The 14141-nt window shown below is 40.7% G+C and overlaps 1 long non-coding RNA gene across 2 annotated transcripts in view; it reads right to left on the bottom strand.

Moving 5' to 3' along the window:
* Positions 1–13760, bottom strand: part of LOC144336529 (uncharacterized) — a 323751-nt gene extending 309991 nt beyond the window's left edge. The window contains exon 1 of one of the 2 annotated variants that reach the window (XR_013408388.1): positions 13276–13760. This is a non-coding gene — a long non-coding RNA (uncharacterized LOC144336529). The remainder of the gene's footprint in view (positions 1–13275) is intronic. The other variant, XR_013408387.1, reaches the window with a different exon arrangement.
* Between the last annotated feature and the right edge of the window lie 381 nt (positions 13761–14141).

Here is a 14141-nt window from a genome sequence, read left to right as displayed (position 1 = left end):
TATAGCCTTCAAAGTCAATATATGATGCATGAAATGGGGTATGTCCCTGGTATGGAACTAGAAAAAAATGTGAAAGGTTTGAAAAAACCACTTGAAGCAGAAAGACAAAGTTCCCGCCAAAGATTAGGATATCATTTTTGATGGCAGCCATTGTTAAGCCTCCAGAACCTATACCTTTAAAATGGTTAACAGATAAGCCAATTTGGATAGAACAATGGCCGCTAAGTAAAAAGAAACTGGAAGCGTTAGAGGACTTAAAATTGGCCTTTAATAGTCATAGATTTAAAAGACTGTTTCTTTACTATCCCCTTAGTTAAGCAAGACTGTGAACAGTTTGCATTTACAGTTCCTGCAGTAAACAACCTGCAGCCTGCTAAGCATTTTCATTGTTTTACAGATGGGTCTAGTAATGGTAGTAATGGTAAGTCTTCTTATTCTGGCTCGAAAAGTAAAGTTTTCCAGATGCCCTATACTTCAGCTCAAAAAGCAGAGCTTGGAGCTATAATTGAGGTATTGACTGCTTTTAATATGCCTATTAATGTGATTTCTGATTCTTCATATGTGGTTCATTCCACACAGTTAATTAAAAATGCTCAGTTACGATCTCATACAGATGAACAACTGATGACAAAAACAAAAAAGGGAGAGAAACAGGGATTATGGGACAGCCCATATACAACTGAATCTAGCATTATTAACTTTAAATTTTTGAGCCTGCCCAAAGGCCAGATGTTATCAGCAGCTGAACAGCATCTACAGAAACCAGTTGCAAAGACAGAAACAGAACAACTGATCTGGGGGAGAGATCCAGTAACAAAAAGTTGGGAAATAGGTAAAATAATAACTTGGGGTAGAGGTTATGCTTGTGTTTCTCCACGCCAGAATCAACAGCCGATTTGGATGCCATCAAGACACCTGAAACCTTATCATGAGCCAGATGCCGAGGAAGAGATTCCGGGAGGATCCCGAGGACCACCCAGTTGCAGCCATGTTGAGACTGACACTGAGGAGGACCCCAACTGTCATGAGCAACACCCATTGAACACAGTCACCCACCTGGGGATAGATCAAGAAGTGGTGACAGATGGCAGAAGAAAACCTGAGGAAAGTGGGACAACCAGTCACAATGAGTAATTGAATGGTAGCTATGATAGCGGTGATCACCACTGCTGTGAGTATTCCTTCAACAAGTGCTGACGCAGAGAACAATTATACCTATTGGGCATATTTATCAATCTTGGCTGGCAATAATGCCTGGATGTAATCACTCTATGACTCAGTTACACATGCTTTCTGATCTCAGTATTTACCATAATAAATCTGCTCCAGTAATTGAGGCCGGCCCAGGATGGAAAACCGCTTAAAGGCATTCTTAAGCCACAAACAATAGCATGAGCAATCTGTGCCTTAGGGACTTGCTCCTGCTGCAGATAACTACCAAATCCATCTCTTTATTTGGGCCCATCCCTTCATTTCCTGTAAGGGATACTTTTAGTTAATCTAATATTTATAGAAACAATGCTAATGACTGGCTTGCTGTTAATAAATACGTGAGTAAATCTCTGTTCAGGGCTCTCAGCTCTAAAGGCTGTGAGACCCCTGATCTCCCACTTTACATCTCTATATTTCTGTGTATCTGTCTTTAATTCCTCTAGCACCGCTGAGTTAGGGTCTCCCCAACCAAGCTGGTCTCGGCAGTATCCAGTTGTTTGTACACAAACATTCTGGACAAGCCCATGGGGCTTCGACTCAGCCTTATGGGCGTGATAGAGACCAACAGCTTAGTACAACTTTTCCCTGATGGAAAAGGCATTTCTGCCTGGTTTCAGAGCAGTGGCAGCATCAGCTAAGCACGTAGAGACCTAGGATCGCCTTGGAGCATAGCTGTCCCTGGTGGTATACATAATCGTTGCCACTCATGGGGAAAATTCATCACTTTCAGCAAGCAGAAGTACCTCATGTGAACTCTCATCATGCCTGGAAACCTACTATGCTTCTACTGGTAGAAGGAAAAACTCACAGTTGATAATGTCTTCTTGGGAACTTTCCAGGCCTTAAATAAATTTGTTACAGACTCATAGAAAATCTAGATCAAATATCATTTGTTGATAGATCACATCTGAAATTGGATTTTCGGTTCTAAGAAACCCATGAGGGTTATCAATTTGTCCTGGTCCTCAGGACTGGCATTTCATAACACATCATCACGAATCATCTCTAGAGGGTCGCCTCTTACCAGAGGCAAAAGCAATTCAAATGATGGAGCTCAGCTCACTCATTAAAGCCTGTCATGTGGCTCAGGATAAAAGTATTGATGTGTACACTGACAGCAGGCACACTTACAGGGAGACACATGATTTGGGGAAGCTCTGGAAATAGTGAGATCAGCGGGAAGCCCAATTAAAGATGGTCACCAGATTGATGAACTCCTAAAGACCAGGATGCTCCCTAAAGCAGATGCCATTATAAAGATAGAAGCACACAAAGGAGTGTATTTAGAGGTGAAAGGAGATGCTCTGCGCAGCACGATGCTAGGCGGGCAGCCCTCTCTACAGCAAGGCCTGCTGACACAACACGCAAGCGAATTATTTGACAGGTTCACTGATGACTGCATGATATCAAAAATTGGTTCCAGAGTCAGATAAAAAGATATCGGTAATAATCTGACTCTATATTGTATGAGGGTAATCTCTCCCACTCTTACATTAGCCTTCTGGTGGTGCCATAGAACTTCACAAATGGAGCCTTGCAAACATTATATGTAAAATTACCCACCAGAGTAAGGTGTACCTAACTCTGGTAGAGAGACTGCTAAATATGTGGGGTGAGTACCTGGTGCGTATCTCATTTGTCACCAACATGATCCTCTGAAAACTGTAATGATAGAATATAGATAAGACACCAGCCCTCAAGACCTCCTTGGACACTTCCAGATGGATTTCTTACAATCACCATCATCCTACCTAAAGAACTCCAGTATACATCTTCAATATTAGAGGCACCCACTTCACTGAAACTGTCATTGAGAAGCTTTGAAAACTCCTACCACTTTTTCAAAAATTCCACTGTCTATATTATACAATCTTTAATTTTCTTTTTTCTTTTTTTTTTTTTTGTTTGAGACACAGTCTTGCTCTGTCGTCCAGGCTGAAGTGCAGTGGCATGATCTCAGCTCACTGCAACCTCCACCTCCTGGGTTCAAGAGAGTCTCCTGCCTCAGCCTCCTGAGTAGCTGGGACTACAGGTGCATTCCATCACACCTGGCTAATTTTTTGTATTTTTAGTAGAGATGGGGTTTCACCATGTTAGCCAGGATGGTCTCAATCTCCTGAACTCATGATCCACCCACCTCGGCCTCCCAAAGTGCTGGGATTACAAGTGTGAGCCACCACTCCCAGCCTATCAATTTTCAGGAGAATTCTGGAATTGTAGAGGACAAATATTAATTTAAAAGGCATTTATTTAATTCCCCTTATTGTGGGACTTGGCATTATAGCCAGTTTGGGAACCAGAATTGCTAGAATCACAAAAGCGTCCTTAGCCTATACCCAAATCTCAAAAGAAATAGCCAACAACATTGGTGCCATATCTAAAACCGTAACAACCGTGCAAGAACAAATTGACTCTTAAGCAGCTGTAGTCTCCTCCGAAATCACTGAGGACTAACTATATTAACAGCAGCACAGGGAGGAATTTGTTTAGCCTTAGATGAAAAATATCCCTTTTGGGTAAATCAACCAGGAAAAGTACAAGATGACATCAGACAACTCGTAAATCAAGCCTTCAATTTACCAGAACAAGCCTCTCCGGGTTGGTTAAATTGGAAAGGAACCTGGAAATGGTTCTCCTGGGTTCTTCCCTTTTTAGGCCCACATATCAGTCTCCTTCTTTTTCTACTTTCTGGTTTTCTAAATACTTCATGTTTTCTAAATCTAATAACCTGGTTTGTCTCCTCTCCCCTTCAGGCCATCTGGCTCCAGATGACCCTCAATGACGGATACCATCCTCTCAATATTGAAGAATCACCCTCTGCAGAAGACCCCTAGACTGCCCACCAGTGGGACATGACAGAGGTGAAACCCTGCCCTATCTCCCTTGGCCCTGGCTGGATACTGCTTTTACCAACCCATGGAGCCACCCTGCCCTGACAGCTAGCAAGAGGCCAAGACCCGCAGAACGACCACCACGGCCCCTCAGTCAGCAGGAAGCAGTTACAGAAGACTGACCTCCATCCGTGTTCTCAAAGAGTTGGGTCTGGGGCTCTTGAGGGGAGAAATGTTCGAGTAGGTAGTCAGGCAGACACAGGCAGGGCAGGAGAGAGCCCTCCATCAGGACTGTCCGGCGATAGTCAGGTGCGTCTCTAAGGAAATGATTGGGTGCAGCTGGAACCGTGAAATGGCAATCTCCGAAAAAAGAGAAAACACCTGAAGCTGCTGATGAGCAGCTTCACGATTAAGATCTTAGAAGCTGGGCAAGTGGGCTCAAGCATGCGCACTAACAGGCAAAATGGTGGCATTTAACTGATACGTGACCATCCTCTAGGAACCCTCGACTGGTGAGGGAAAAATGCCTCGCATGAGCGTGCTCACAACTTCAGTAAACACAGTGTGCGGCCCTCCCAAGTGCTGGCAGGACACTGTGCACGCAGACAGCCCGCCCCAAGGGAAGAATCACAGGAGAAGAGACTCAAGACCCTGGAAGCAGCACAGTGTATAAAACCCCAAGTCAGGCCAGGTGTGGTGGCTCATGCTTGTAATCCCAGCACTTTGGGAGGCGGGTGGATCACCTGACGTCAGGAGTGCAAGACCAGCCTGGCCAACATGGTGAAACCCCGTCTCTACTAAAAATGCAAAAACTAGCTGGACGTGGTGGCGTGGTGGCGCACGCCTGTAATCCCAGCTACTTGGGAGGCTGAGGCAGGAGAATCACCTGGACCCAGGAGACTGAGGTTGCAGGGAGCTGAGACAGCACCACTGCACTCCAGCCTGGGCCACAGAGTGAGTCTCCATCTTAAATAAATAAATAAATAAAACCCCAAGTCAAAGGTCAACTGCACACTTAATCTCTCAAGTTGCCCACGTGGCCCTCTTCCAAGTATACTTCCTTTCGTTCCTGCTCTAAATCTTTTTAATAACCTTTCCCTCCTACTCGAAAATGTGCCTTGCTCTATCCCTCTGCCTTATGCCCCTCAGTTGAATTATTTCTTCTGAGGAGATAAGAAATGAGTTGCTGCTGACTTGTACAGATTCACCACTGCTGAGAACTCTCTTCACTATAGGACTTACGCCTCTCTCCTTAATGCCGCGATGTATCCTTTACTCCCTTCTTAGTGTAACAATAATGCTTGGCTATGACTCACCTGATTTATCTAAAACATAATGAGGCAGGAAAATAGGGTCTGGAGGCAGGGAGCATAATAAGGCCCATTCACACTTCAGCTATAACAGGAAATATCCTCTCCATATGGCATATGCCGAAAATGGCTCTGTAACTTTACTTCATCCTCTCCATTTACATAGGGTGTACCCCAGGTAACCAATGGAATCCTCTAGTGGGTATTTAAACTCCCCAAAATTCTGTAACAGGGCCTTGAGCCCCCATGCCCAGGGCTCTCCCACAATGTGGAGTGTATTTTCATTTTCAATGAAACTCTTCATTCCTTCCTTGCTTGTTTGTGCATTTTGTCCAATTCTTTGTTCAAAACGCCAAGAACCTGGACACCCTCCACCATTAACAATAACGTTGAGCCATCTGTTGGGTTTGGACTCACTTTCATTTGGGCAGTAGGAGAATTATATGGGTCAGAACCTCAGATCTACATAAAGAAGACCATAAGAGAAGGAATGAATAAGGGTAAAATAAAATCTTTCATTTTTCTGATTCTTTTTTGTTATCAGATAAACTATTTTTAAATGTTTATTTCAAGGCACTCAAGTTAGCATAGAATTGTTTTCTGCTACATTTTAAATTCTACCTCAATTTTATTACAAGGTTTTCTTTGCATTTTTGTAGAACCTGCTTCAACAGCAACAAAAGTTTTTTCAGAAATCTGGAATTGTTCAGAGTCAAAAGATGAAAGCATTTAAACAGTTATAGGAGGAATTTTTACAGGTTGGTTGTACTTGGTAACACAATATATTCTCATGAAATACAATACGTATATTGAAGGAAAAAATCCTGTTTTTCTTTCCAAAATTGTGTTCAAAATATTTTGATTATAACTTTATGATTCTTAAGCATTTTCCATTTTTATTTCATTAGTCCAGTTTTAAAGTAAGTACTAAATATTTTTAGTTTTAGGATTCATTAATGTGTGTGGTGTTATTCAAACAAGAAACAGTAAATTGGCAGTTTTTCCTGGAAATATATATATTTTGCAGAAAATGCACACTTTATTGCCAGTTTAACTGTGGCTCTTTTTTAGTGGAGTAGCGATAGATGAAAGCAGGGAGAGTTGACACCATTTCTAGAGGTCATAATAGTCTTTCTAGTGTCAGTGTTTCTCAAAGACAAAGTGCCCTATTGTAGCAAATGAGTATTTTTATTTCAAGTTTATTTCCTGAGTATTTATGGCATTTTCGCTTTCTGTATTATTGAAGTGATTACAAATTGCTTCACATGCCAAATTATGATCTAAAGACAGGGCCCAGATGTGTAACAGAATGAAAAAGCCAGCAGAGGATGAAGTGTTTTTGACTGAGAATTATCTCCTGTCACATTTGCACTTTTGCAAGTTGTCCTCAGTGACATGACCACGTTCGGCAAAGTTTCAGGATACATAATCAATGCACAAAAATCACTAGCTTTCCTATACACCAACAACAGCCAAGCCAAGAGCCAAATCGGGAATGCAATCCCACTCACAATTGCCACAAAAAGAATAAAATACCTGCCAGGCGCGGTGGCTCATGCCTGTAATCCCAGCACTTTGGGAGGCTGAGGTGGACAGATCACAAGGTCAGGAGATCAAGACCATCCTGGCTAACACGGTGAAACCCTTCTGTCTCTACTAAAAATACGACAAAAATTAGCTGGGCATGGTGGCATACGCCTGTAGTCCCAGCCACTCGGGAGGCTGAGGCAGGAGAATCGCTTGAACCTGGGAGACGGAGTTTATAGTGAGCCAGGATCGCGCCACTCTCTCCAGCCTGAGTGACAGAGTGAGACTCCGTCTCAAAAAAAAACAAAAAAAGGAAGAATAAAATATCTAGAAATACAGCCAATAAGGGAGATGAAAGATCTCTACAGTGAGAATTGCAAAACACTGCTCAAAGAAATCAGAGATGACACACATGGAAAAACATTTTATGCTCATGGATAGGAAGAATCAGTATCATTAAAATGGTTATACTGCCCAAAGCAATTTACAGATTCAATGCTATTCCAATCAAATTACCAACATCATTTTTTACAGATTTAGAAAATTAATTCTAAAATTCACATGGAACCAAAGAAGAGCCTGAATAGCAGAGGCAATCCTAAGCAAAAAGAACAGAGCTGGAGGCATCATGTTAGCCAACTTCAAACTGTACTACAAAGCTAAAGTAACCAAAACAGCATGGTACTGGTACAAAAACAGACACATAGGCCAATGGAACAGAATAGAAAGCCCAGAAATAAGGCCACATGCACAAATACAACCATCTGATTTTCAACGAAGCTGACAAAGAAAAAAATGGGGAAAGAACCCCCTATTCAATAAATAGAACTCCCTATTCAATAAATAGTCAGGAATTGACTAGCAATGTGCAGAAGATTGAACTGGACCCCCTTCCTTATACCATATACAAAAATAAACTCAAGATAGGTTAAACACTAAAATTTAAAACCTGAAACTGTAAAAACCCTGGAAGACAACCTAGGCAATATCATTCTGGACATATGGTTTGGGCAAATATTTCATAACAAAGACACCCAGAGCAATCACAACAACAGCAAAAGTTGACCAATGGGCTCCAATTAAACTTCCTAGCTTCTGCATAGCAAAAGAAACTATCAACAGAGTAAACAGACAACCTACATCATGGGAGAAAATATTCACAAACTATGTATTTGACAAAGGTCTAGTATCCAGCATCTATAAAGAACTTAAACACAGGAAAAAAATAAAGAATCCCACTAAATAGTGGGCAAAAAGCATGAACAGACACTTTCAAAAGAAGACATATATGTGGCTAACAAGCATATGAAAAACTGCTCAATACCATTAATCATTAGAGAAATTCAGGTCAAAACCACAATGAGATACCATCTCACACCAATCAGAATGGCTGTTACTAAAAAGTTGAAAACAGATGCTGGCAAGGTCATGGAGAAAAAGAAATGCTTATACGCTGTTGGTGGGAATGTAAATTAGTTCAGCCATTGTGGAAAACAGTGTGGTGTTTCTCCAAAGACCTAAAAACAGAACTACCATCTGACCCAGCAATCTCATTACTAGGTATATAACAAGTGGAATATAAAGCGTTCTACCATAAAGACACATGCATGTGAATATTCACTGCAGCACTGTTCACAATAGCAAAGACACAGAATCAAGCTAAATGCCCATCAATCACAGATTGGATAAAGAAAATGTGGTACATATACACTATGGAATACTATGCAGCCATAAAAAAAAATGAGACCATGTATTTTGTGGAAACATGGATGGAGCTGGAGGTCATTATCCTTAGCAAACTATCACAGAAACAGAAAACCGAATACCACATATTCTTGCTTATCAGTGGAAGCTATATGATGGGAACTCAGGTACACAAAGAGGGGAACAACAGACACTGGGGCCCACTTGAGGGTGGAGGGTGGGAGAAGGGAGAGGATCAGAAAAAATAACTATTGGGTACTGGGCTTAATACCTGGGTGACAAAATAATCTGTACAACAAACCCCCATGACACAAGTTCACCTATGTGACAAACCTGCACATGTGCCCCTGAACCTAAAAGAAAAAAAAGATTATGACAGAATAGGAACAAATGGTAATTCACAAATGGTTGTGAATAAACACATTTTTACATGTGATGTTTAAAAAATAATAGAAGAGTAATGTAAAGCATTCCTTCGAATCCTAAATAAATATATACCTGTATTTTTCTGTTATCTGCTAGATAACAGTTCATTCAAAATAATAACAGCAATGAATTTGGTGAGTTTTGCTTATCCATAAGTGAAACGAATGATAGCAATGTTACAAGGATGGGAGGAAGGAATTGGGAGTACTCTGTTACAGTGTACTTGCACTACCTGTGAAATGATACCATGTTCTTTGAAAGTGGACTTGGATTATTTGTATATTGCAAACCCTAGAGCAATAAGTTTAAATGATTTAAAGAATTAATATGCTGAGAGAAGGGAGAAAATGGCATCATAGGAATTAATAAAATGCTCAATTAAAACCAAAGAATTGAAAAAAGAATAGACAAACGAAGGGCAAGGGCAAAAGACAGAAAACAATAAATATGGTAGATTTTAATCTAACTATATCAATTACATTATATGTCAACAGTCTAAATACACCAATTAAAAGACAAAGACTATCAGAGTAGATCTGGAAAAAAAATCCAACTATATCTTGTTTTTAAAAATTCACTTTATTTTTTACAGCATTGCTTCAATCACATTTATTCCCATCTTACAGCAATTCACATGACTATAACATTGAAATTCACATGCTAAGCTGTCAGCTTTTCCATAGGTTGAAGAAACACACTTTAAATACAAAGATACAGGTAGATTAAAAGTAAGTCTTTTAATTATGCTAACACCAATCAAAAGAAAGCTGGATTAACTACATTGAATTCAGACACTAAATTTGCTGTTGAGTCTGAAAACAAAGATGTGTTTCACCCATATCTACATACATATATACACAAAAAAATATAACAAAATAAGGAAGAAACAGTCATTAAAATTACATTATCCATTTCTGCAACCAGTCACACTGGTGTAGGTTGAGCATCCCAAATCCAAAACTTCAAAATCCAAAATGCTCCAAAATCTGAAACTGCAGCGCAAGGAAAGCGATCAAGGATGGTATGGTGCGCATCTATGTCTCTGCCCAAATCTGATGTTGAACTGTATTCTCAGTGTTGGGAGGTGGGGCCAGGTGGGAGGTGATTGGATAATGGGGGTAGTTACTCATGAGTGGTTAAGCGCCATCCCCCTTGGTACTGTCCTCACAATAGTAAGTTCTCCTGAGATCTGCTCATTTAAAAGCATGTAGCACCTTCCCCCCTCTCTCTTGCTTTGTTTCCCCTTTGCCTTCCGCCATGATTATAACTTTTCTGAAGCCTCCCCAGAAGGCCAGCAGAAGCTGCCATAGTCCTGTACAGTCTGCAGAACTGTGAGCCAACTAAACCTCTTTTCTTTATAGATTACCCAGTCTCGGGTATTTCTGTATGGCAGTGCAAAAACAGACTAACACAAGGGATAAAGAGGGGCACTACAAGAAGTCAATTCTCCAGGAAGACATAACAATCCCTAAGGTGTGTGCACCCAACAGCAAAGCATCGAAACACACGAGACGCCGGGCGCGGTGGCTCACGCCTGTAATCCCAGCACTTTGGGAGGCCGAGGCGGGCGGATCACAAGGTCAGGAGATCGAGACCACGGTGAAACCCCGTCTCTACTAAAAATACAAAAAATTAGCCGGGCGCGGTTGTGGGCGCCTGTAGTCCCAGCTACTCGGGAGGCTGAGGCAGGAGAATGGCGTGAACCCGGGAGGCAGAGCTTGCAGTGAGCCGAGATCGGGCCACTGCACTCCAGCCCGGGCGGCAGAGCGAGACTCCGTCTCAAAAAAAAAAAAAAAAAAAGAAACACACGAGACAAAAACTGGTAGACGACAAGGAGAAATCATTAAGTACACTATTACAGTTGGAGATTTCAACACACCTCTACCAGTAATGGACAGATCCAGCAGGCAGAATATCCAGCAGCAGGAAGGACACAGCTGAACTGAACAGCACAATCAATCAATCAACTGTATCTATTCGACATTTATAGAAAACTTCATCCAACAACAGCGATGTCCACATTCTTTTCAGGCTCACATCATGGAGCATTCATCAAGACAGACCACGTTCTGGGCCCTAAACACACCTTAGCAAACTTTAAAGGATAGAAATCGTACAGTGTCTGCTCTCAAACAACAATGGAGTTAAACTAGAAATCCGTAATAGAAACATAGCTAAAAACCCCAAAATACCTGGAGATTAAACAACACACTTCTAATGAACACTTCTGGGTCAAAGAAGAAGTCTCAAGAAATGTTAAAATATTTTCAACTAACTGGAAATGAAAATATAACTTATGAAAATTTGTGGGCTGCGTTGAAGCAGTGCTTAGAAGAAAATGTATAGCACTGGATGTATATATGAGAAAATAAGAAATATCTAAAAATCAATAATCTAAGCTTTCACCCTAGGAAATTTTTAAGTGTAAATTACGTTCAAAGTAAGCAAAAGAAAACGAATAATAAAAATTAGAGCAAGAATCAATGGAATGAAAAAGCATAAGACAATAGAAAAGAATCAACAATATAAGTTGAGATCCTTGAAAAAAAATCAATCAAATGAATAACCATCTAGCCAGGAAAGAAAAGAGAGAGAAGAGGCCCAGCATAGTGGCTTATACCTATAATCCCAGTACTTTAGGAGGCCAAGACAAAAGAATCCCTTGAGGCCAGGAGTTCGAGACCAGCCTGGGCAATATAGTGAGACCCCCTCATCTCTATAAAAAGTAAAAAATATAGAAATTAGCCAGGTGTGGTGGCGTGTGCCTGTAGTCCTAGTTACATGGGAGTCTGAGGCAGGCAGATCTCTTGAGCTCAGGAGTTTGAGGCTGCAGTGAGCTATGATCATGCTATTGCACTGCAGTCTGGGTGACAGAATGAAATCCAGTCTCCAAAAAAAAAAAAGAGAGATTTCTGAATTTCTAATATCAGAAATGAAAGAAGAGGTATCATTACTAATCCTATGGATATGATAATAATAATAAAGGAATGTAATGAACAACTCTATGCCCACAAATCTGATAACCTAGATGAAGCAGACCAATTCCCTGAAAGACATAATCTAGCAAAATTCACACTAAAAGCTTAATGTTACTAAGCTATACTCATAATTTAATATTATTAAACTATTGGCTTACAATAGTTAATAATCTGAATAGGCCTATATCTACTAAGAAAACTGAGTCAATAATTAATAACCTTCCAAAGCAGAAAGTGCCAAGCCCACTGGTGAATACTTTCAAACATTTAAGAACTTATACCAATTCTCAACAATCCCTTCCAGAAAATAGAAACAGAAGGAATATTTCCTAACTCATTCTATGAGGCCAGCATTACCTAATACCATAACCAGCCAAAGACATTATGAGAAAGGAAATCTAGAGGCAAATTTGATAGATTATGAAAAGAGATGCAAAAGTCCCCCACAAAATATTAGCAGTACAACCAACCACCAGCCTGAAATGGCCAGCCATAAGTACAAAACAGCTGACCACCAAACACGTACGGGAGGGAGGAGAAGATGGCATCCTACGAATGAAAGACCACAGAAAGTAACATGGTGCAGAAAACAGCTGAGAAGGGAAAAACTCTTCTGTGTAAAAGCAAAAAATCCTTAGAAACATCTCCCACCCATTCAAGAAAGCATAAGAGAGAAAAGAGCAAAAATAATTGTCTGTTAGCACATGCTGAGTAGGAAACAGAATCGGGAACAAAAGACCGTGGAGGACTTCACCAGTGGAATTCGCACCACCCTGTGCACGCTGCATCCCAGACACCTAGAACCTGGCCGCTCTGTCTCCAAAGGCAGCTGTGGAGAATCGTCAATCAAACTACCCCAACAGAGTACACCCACACCGATGATTAAAACAAAATCACCGAGCTGTAAAAAGAAAAAAAAACTGGTAAATTGAATCCAACAATGTGTAAAGATAATTACACACCACAACCAAATGGGATTTGTTCCGCTGAGAATGTGGAAATGCCCCAGAAAGAACTAATGAAAAATGACCCATGCAAAAAGCACGTCATCAGAATTTCAGAATCTTTGGCCAAATACCTTCTGAAAATAGTCTCAAGGGGAAAAGTGATCAGGAATAAGGATTTACCCAACTTCTAAGCAGAAACACAAGAACTTAGAAAACCATGCTGCAATTCAACATTCTGAGGGAAATTTGTTCCCAATCTACAATTGTACAGCTCTCTAAACTATCAATCCGCGTAAAGGAAGAAGGTCTTTTCCCACATGCAAGGTTTCAGATGTTTTACCTGTCATGCACAAGCGATCATGGATCCGCGGGAGAGGGTTTGCTTCACAGCACTGAGAAAGGGCGCCGAGTGTGGGAGTCAGTAAATGGAATTCAGCACAAAAGAAATCTGATGGAAATTCCCAGAATAATAATGAAGAATATCTAGTAACCAAACGTATAAGGTAATTTTAAATATTCAATCTCTTTTTGAGAAAATTTAAGAGCTTTACTGACAAACATTAAAGAAGATCTAAGTATACGAAGTGATAGATCTTGTCCTTAGATAGTCTCAAGATCAAAAAATAATTCTTCCAAAATTAATTCATAGATTTAGTCCAAGTCCAGCCTCCGTGGTGATGAAATTTATAAGCTGGTTATAAAATTTATTTTGAAATACAAATTGGCAAACATGTCAAAGACATTCCAAAAGACAATAATACGAGCCAGGTAGGAGCACGCAGAGCCTACTGGCACGGAGGTTTACTTTAAAGCTGTGCTGATTTCAGGCTCTGGGGGTGGAACGCGGGAAAGCAGCAAGCAGACGATGCTAGGGTTCCCACAGAACCAGGCAGAGTTCACATTTCCCCTAGCTGGAGTGGAATAAACCTAACCCAGAAAGGGTACCACCTTACCAGGGGGCCAAATAACCCATAAAGTAAGGTCATTTCAGTCTCAAAGGATCAAACCGTTTCCAGGTGATCTTTTTTTATAGCCACAACAACTAATGTTTATTGAGAATGGGTGACGTGCATTACAAATATTAGCTAATTTAATGCTCTTTACAGCCCTATAACTTAGGTATTGTTATTGTCTCTATTTTGGCAAATGAAGTGGAGGCACAGAGAAGTTAATAACTTGCTCTAGGTCACACAACTCAGACACGGT

The sequence above is a fragment of the Macaca mulatta genome, chromosome 18 (assembly GCF_049350105.2).
Source record: "Macaca mulatta isolate MMU2019108-1 chromosome 18, T2T-MMU8v2.0, whole genome shotgun sequence".
NCBI classification, from domain to species: Eukaryota; Metazoa; Chordata; class Mammalia; order Primates; family Cercopithecidae; genus Macaca; species Macaca mulatta.
The sequence above is the reverse complement of the archived record's forward strand: the minus strand, read 5'-3'. Positions and strand labels throughout refer to the sequence as shown.